This window comes from Equus przewalskii, chromosome 18, assembly GCF_037783145.1.
Source record: "Equus przewalskii isolate Varuska chromosome 18, EquPr2, whole genome shotgun sequence".
Classification (NCBI taxonomy): domain Eukaryota; kingdom Metazoa; phylum Chordata; class Mammalia; order Perissodactyla; family Equidae; genus Equus; species Equus przewalskii.
Window position 1 is genome coordinate 49,438,716 of NC_091848.1, and position 7,938 is coordinate 49,446,653.

Sequence of the window (7,938 nt, forward strand, 5' to 3'; positions counted from 1 at the left end):
AAGTCTCTCTGAATCTAGAGTGGGCTACATGAACTTCTCCCCTATGTCATTGATTTGTCCTGGAGAATATTCCCTATTCTGGATGTGTCCGTTTCCTTCCCTGTGCCATCACTTAATTTGCTTCTTTCTCCCACAGCTTTTGTAAATGGAAGTGAGCCCCAGAGTCTTGATTAAGTTCAGGTTCACCATTGTTGGCAAGATACCCAAGTGTGTGGTGTTTTCATGCTGCGTCACCTCAAGCGCCACGCTGTCTGATTGTCCCTCTATATTTATGTTAAGATTGATCAGTGCATTTGTGTAGTAACTGCTGAGTTCCTCCGTTGTGAAGATACTCATCAGCCTTTCACCTACTGGTTTCATCCACTGACGACTGGTGTCTGAATTATTACACTAAGTATTGCGCGACAGTGACTTTCTAACTCTATTATTCCTTCCATATTCACTGTCAGTAAGTGTTCTGTGGAGGAGAACTTTCTGACAATTACTGGATCCATTGCTTAACTTGACACAGTGTTTGTACAAGGAAAGCTTAACTCTTTCCATTTAATTGTAAAACTCAGAATAAAAGTTGATGTCTTAGCAGCTACCAGTGCTGTCCAATGAGTTGGAGGAGACGAAGTTGGGGGAGACCAAGAGGAGGGCTTTCTCCACTTCTCTTTCCCTTCCCATTAGTTCCATTTTGAATTTATCTTAATAAATGTACATCTATATCACCAAATTCATTGGTGTCTAGTGTTCTATTGTTTGGCTGGATTTATGGTTCTCAAATTGTGATCCTTGGACCGGCAGCATCAGCATCACTGGGGGATTTATTAAAAATGCAAATACTGGGGCCGGCCCTGTGGCGAAGTGGTTAGGTTCGCGCGCTCTGCTGCAGGCAGCCCAGTGTTTCGTTGGTTCGAGTCCTGGGCGCGGACATGGTACTGCTCGTCAGGCCATGCTGAGGCGGCGTCCCACATGCCACAACTAGAAGGACCCACAACTAAGAATATACGACTATGTACTGGGGGCTTTGGGGAGAAAAAGGAAAAAATAAAATCTTTAAAAAAAAAAAAAATGCAAATACTCCAGCTCCACTCCAGACCTACTGAATCAGAAACTGCGAGTGAAGCCAAGAAAGAGATGTTTTAACAGGCCCTCAGGGTGCTTCTGATCCTCACAAAATTGGATAACGAGTGGATTCTCAAATCATATTTGAATTAACCATCCATTTATTGTCGCTATTATAACCTTGCCTCGCACCCTCAACCTCATCTGCTTCATTTTAGGATAATAAGCTCGTTTTAAATCCTTTTCCAGCGAGCCCATAATTGTGTGCTGGCTTTTTTTTTTCCTCTTCCTTTTGGTTTTGTTTCTGCTTCCAATTTCAGAGTTCATCTCAGGTTTTGGCAAACTCAGTTTTAGGTCTTTTATTTTTCTTACATAATGCCGAAGTTTGTTAGAAACAGTAAAATATTTACAAGAAGCATAAAAATAAGGATCCAATTTTCATGTAAGAAAATGTAATCCATTTGTTTCTTAAACAGGAAGACAAGGATAAGAGACAAGGAAGGTGGACAGAGTTCATCTGCAGCAGCTGCTTTGTTGAGCAGTGGACTAAAAAAAAATATTGTTTCCCAAAGCAAAGTCAGTGCTTTAAAATATATATACATTTAAATCTTGTGGGTTTTGTTTTTTTGAGGAAGATTAGCCCTGAACTAACATCTGCTGCCAATCCTCTTTTTTGCTGAGGAAGACTGGCCCTGAACTAACATCCACGCCCATCTTCCTCTACTTTTTATGTGGGACGCCTACCACAGCATGGCTTGCCAAATAGTATGTAGGTCCACACCCAGGATCTGAACCCGCAAACCCCAGGCCGCCAAAGCAGGACGTACAAACTAAACTGCTGTGCCACCAGGCCGGCCCCCTAAACCTGGTTTTTAACCAATGTACTACTTGAGATCATCACCAAATCCAAAGCAGATACTGGATCTATCTTAGAATCACTAAGAAAGAGTCTTCCTCTATAATATTAAATGTCAGCGTTGGAACTTTGCTGAATCTCATGAACAACTATCAAGATGTCATTAAATTGAAAAGGAAAGTAAATATATATCTTACAACTAGTAAACCTACAATGTTAATTTTTATTAAGGTTGAAACATTCTCCCCATGACACAGAAGACTGTTGAGAAGAATAAAAAGGGAAGCCTTTTTAGGTAAAACAGATTTTACTATGCAATTCTTTCAAGTAAGGGGAAATCTTTCAAAAGAAAATGGCTCAGGGGCCAGCCAGGTGACGCAGTGCTTACGTTCGCACATTCTGCTTCGGCGGCCCGGGGTTCGCCAGTTCGGATCCCAGTTGCGGACGTGGCACCACTTGGCAAGCCATGCTGTGGTAGGCATCCCACATATAAAGTAGAGGAAGATGGGCACAGATGTTAGCTCAGGGCCAGTCTTCCTCAGCAAAAAAGAGCGGGATTAGCAACAGTTAGCTCAGGGCTAATCTTCCTCAAAAAAAAAAAAAATGATGCAATATAAGATGAACATAGGATAGCATATTGCACAAAAAAGCAGGCAGACTATCAAAGACTCCTTGGGCATGCCAACATGAGCCACCAGAGATGGGTGCAGGCCCCATGGATGAGGTACTTTGCCCTCCAGGACTTGTTCTTTGTATCTTGTATTCCAACACTTAGCACAGTGCCTGGCACATATTACATCTTAGTTGTAGGTATCTGAGAATTTGGAAAAGCAAAACAAAAATTTGATCAGAGTATAGAAAGGGAAGAAGAAGTAAAATTAAATGTACCTATTTAGATGTCTCCTATTTTCCCTGCACCCATCACCACCATACCCTCCCCCAAACTCATACCACATGCCATTATCACCATCATCACCACCACTTTCTTTTTTTTGTTTGCTTTTTTTTAGAGGAAGATTAGCCCTGAGCTAACTGCTGCCAATCTTCCTCTTTTTGATGATGAAGGCTGGCCCTGAGCTAGAATCCACCCCCGTCTTCCTCTACTTTATATGTGGGACGCCTATCACAGCATGGCTTGTCAAGCAGTGCCATGTCCGCACGCTGGATTCGAACCAGTGAAGCCCGGCTGCTGAAGCAGAGCATGAGAACTTAACCGCTGCACCACCGGGCTGGCCCTCACCACCTCTTTTTAACCAAAGCCATGACTTGTTACACAGCTCCTACATCAATATAGCCCATCTGGAAGAGCGATTTGAGCCAATGTCAACAATCCTGTGGCCAGACTTCCAAACTTAGTCTCAGCATCAACGAGGAGGACTAAACCAAGTCCCTAGAGCATTTTGTTAGTTCACCCATTCAGTCATTTACTCATCACTCATTCAATATTTGTAGGCTAGGTCCTTAGACCAGGGCTGGCAACACAAAGTTAAATAAGACACAGTCCTTTTAATCAAGGAACTCCCAATCTAGCAAATCATTATACTATAGAATAAGAGTTGTGCCAGATCAGCAAAAATCGAGGAGGGAGGAATTAACTGGGGTGGAGTAATTTGTCAGCTAACTAACTAGGACATTTTATCAGTCTGGTTATACTTTGGATCACTAAATAGACTCCAGAATTTGCAATTCCAGGCTCTTTAACAAAGAAAGATATATGATGCTTCTATCTTCTATGCTGCCTCCAAAATCTTGGACAAAGCCTGATAGGTACTTGCCTATATACTCTTGGATTCATTTTTTGCCCGGTTGGGTCATGGCAGGAAATAACACCTGTCAGCAGTTACTATGTACTGTAACCCCTTACGTCCATGACACATCTCCTCTCCACCACGTTCTCTCTTTTTGTTAATAATACTATCATCTTCCTGGCACCAAAATTTAAACGTCACTCTTATATCAAATTTCGACCTCCCATGTCTAATAAGTTCTTGTGGGATTCTACCTCTGCAACGATTTGCATAACCTCCCTTGCTTTTCTAGTCTCACCAACAATCACTTCATTCTGGTCTTCGTGATCCTCAGGAGGGAGTCCCACAATAGCTCCTCACCAGAGTAATTTTCCTAAAGCACAACTCTCATCAGGCCTTTCAGGAACACAGCTGTACTCATCATTAAATTCTCATCGCTTCTGACCCATAAGGGATCAATAAATATTTGTTGGAATTGTCCCCTGGCTCCAGCTACTGAACTTCCCAAGTGAGCAGAGAGGATTTAAGACTCCTAGTAGCTGCTTCCATGTAGCATCACCAGTGTTTGTGTCCGCTAGCTGGAGTTCTCTCTCCTTTGGACAGCTGTAAACAAATTCAAGCACTGGCATATTCTTTTTCTCCACCTTACTGTTTGATTTATAACAGGACAGGACCACACTACCTCTTTTCATTTCCACTGTTTTCACGCCAGGTTACAATTTTGAAGTCTACAGGCTCTTTTACATTTACTACATTGCAGGTTGGCTACTTCTTTTTTTTTCTTTCTTTTACAAAGATTTTATTTTTTCCCTTTTTCTCCCCAAAGCCCCCCGGTACATAGTTGTATATTCTTCGTTGTGGGTCCTTCTAGTTGTGGCATGTGGGACGCTGCCTCAGCGTGGTTTGATGAGCAGTGCCTTGTCCGCGCCCAGGATTCGAACCAACGAAACACTGGGCCGCCGGCAGCAGAGCGCGCGAACTTAACCACTCGGCCACGGGGCCAGCCCCAGGTTGGCTACTTCTTAATGGTAGAAAGAACCAACATCTTGTCCAAAAATTGCCTTTGAGTCACATCAAATGAGTTGTCATACCTGTATATTCTTACATACTTTAAAAAAGGAAGAACGTATTCCATAAGGGTTTTTTTATGGCTTTTTACCAGAGTTCTGTCTAGGTCAATATTTGTGGGATTCATTTTACTTGTGCATCAGAACTGCTGTTCACTGTCTGTATAGGATCATCGATCTGTGTAAACAACCTAATCACTCCATTTGGTGTTCTGTGGACATGATAAGGGTCATGTGGGTTGAATGCTCTAATTTATTCTTTTTAAAACTGACTCTATAGACAAACAACGCAGGAAGCTTCCTGGAGAATGTGTCCTACATAAGACTGCACTTATTCCAATGTATTTCTAACCCATTCTGCTATAATTGTCACTAATCGATTGCATTAGTAGTGCTCCTTAGAGTTCAGGGATGATCTTATAAAGAACCATAGTCAAGGATATAAGGAGATAATAGCATGCCGTCCAACATAGTGGCCACTAATCATATGTGTCTATTTAAATTTTAATTAAAATTAAATAAAATTTAAAATGTGGTTTCTCAGTCTCACTGTCTACATTTCAAATGCTCAATAGCCACATATGGCTAGTAGTTACCTTATTGGACAGTGGATTGTATAAAACATGTCCATCGTCCCAGAAAATTCAACTGGACAACTCTGCTTTATAATTTAGGGCATTAATGTGCTTTAAAATCACCTGCAGGGCATTTTAACAAATGCCTTTCTATGTTCCAAAGTTTTTTATCCCGGAGATCTGAGGTAGAGATGGAGAATTTCCGTTTCTAATAAACTCCGAGGTGACGCTGATGCTGCTGGTCAAAGTCCACGTTTTGACAACCATTGGCTTAGGGGTTAACCTCTCAGGTTCCCAAGACAGAAAGGTCTGAGTTTGAATCTTAAGCTCCTCTCTCATTAACTGTGTGGTGCTAAGTAACCTTCCAATCATCAGTTCTCTCATGTGTAAAACAGGAATAATAACAATAAGATAATATAAATACACTACTTGGCACATATGTGCTCAATAAATATTAACTGTTATAATTATCTGTATCTGCTTTGAGTTTCCCTATGACTAATGGATTCCCACACAAAGAGCACAACTAGAGGAAATCATTCAAAAAACAGATTTTAATGGGTCATTGTGTAGCAAGAAGTAGCAATCGCTATTAGGGTTCTCAGACTGGTCCCTAAGAAAAGTGCTCTAGTGGATAAGATTCTGGGCTCTTGGGGTGCTGCCTGTGTCACTGGGTGAAGAAGCTGAGAGGATCCAAGGAATGTCAGGGGAGGACGGCAACACCAAACACAAACTGCGCGTCTCACCACTTTCTAAGGATGTCCCGACCTCTCTCACTCAACAAAGGTTAGGACGGCTGTTCCGTTCAGGAAGCTTGCCTGATGAATCGGAAAGTTATGTTTTCCTTTCTTCCATTTAGCCTGAATCCGTGCTCTGAACAACAAGGGGGCGATCTTTCACCCGACTGCACAACCATTAATGTTGTACATTACGAATTGAATCTCTTTGTAGTGTAGTTTGAAAGTTAGGTGGTTAAAATACTCTTCGATAAAGAAATACTTTATTTTAAAACAGTCTCAACACAGGAAACAGTGGCTAATTCTTCTTAAAGCTTTTTTCAATTATAAAAATAAGGCATGCTAATTGTGAAAATTCAAGTGTTACAGAAATGTCCGACAGAGAAAATGACAAGGCCCAATAAGCCCTTCCCCCACTCTCTACATTATTACCGTAACAAAATGAACAATGGTGTCATAGTACTCACATTGCTCTGAAATTTGTTTTTAATTAAAAAATACACCCAAGCTTTCTTTCCTGTGTGAGAATACACTACTCTACTTCATCATTTATCGTGGCTGGAAAGCGCTGTGTTGTGTGAATGCATCACAAATTTACCTATCCAGTTGTGTAGGGTTGGATATTTGGGCTATTGTAAGTTATTCACTATCTCACAATTTCTAAAGAAATCTCATTTTTGAAACATTTTTATTTACTGTAGCATTTTCTTTCAGTGAAACTTTGTTTCGTATTTCAAATTTATTATATTTTATCTTTGTGATGTATTGAAAAATATACTAATTTTCTTTGAAATATTCCGTACTTCAGACTCTTCATTTGATTGAACTCATCTTATCAATAATTCTGAATGAATGCACGGGAAGAACACAGATGAGAGTGGGTGGAACAACCGCAGGCCTCTGCTGTGGGTGGACCTCTGCTGTCACAGAATTATAGGGCCTTACACTCCAGCTTACAAGCCTGGAAACCTAAATTCTTCAACTCTCAGTGAATAATCTCAGCAAGCAACCTCACAGGACACAGAGGCATAAACCAATGATGCCAATTTACAAGGACAAGTGTAATTCTCAAGAGAATCAGAGAGCTCCTTTGGGGTGGTCATTCTCTCTTTCCAGCCAATCGTTCGTAGGAAGACAGTTTATGTGGAGAGTAATTTGGTGAGTAAGAAAACACGGCCTGAAGAGTTAGCTGGAAGTTCTCCATGGCTCCTGTTATCAGGCCCTAATAGTAGACAGCACCTATCTCTCCTTTGCTGCACAGACTGCACCATGTTGGACAGCAAAACAGTCAAAATCAGGAAAAATGCATAGTTGTAATATTCGACTGTAATTTTCAATGTGTTCAGTATAAGAAGCCAAACAATACAGAAATATATAGCTATGATTGAACACTTAGTCCTCGCCCTCCTCTTTTTCCCTTGTTTCTCACTTCTTTGCTTCCGTGTTTACATTCCTCCCTAAAATTCTTTCCCCTTGGCGCTTCTTCTCTTTTCCTATTTTGTCTTTGTGTTTCTCTTGCTCGCCCCTTCCTCTTTCCCTTCCTAACTTCTCCCTCTCACTAATAATAATATATTATATTGACATATTTTGTAATGAGTAAGGCTTCTGCCCCCATTTCCACCATGGAATTACATGGAGAGTACACCAACAAGCGATTCTCCAACACCAGCTGGGTGTCCTGCAATTTAACTCGGTTCTGACACTATCTTCTGGGAGATAGCATCAGATTCCACAGGTTAAGGGCTGAGTCCCACAAGACTGCCCCACCTCCACACTTCAGAGAGTTGAAAGTCCAGGTTGTCACCTGTGCTTCCGACCCACAAGCTATAGCTAGGAGGTTCCAAAGATCTCCGCCGTGGGTTCGATTAATGTGCTAGAGTGTCTCATAGAACTCAAAGAAACTTT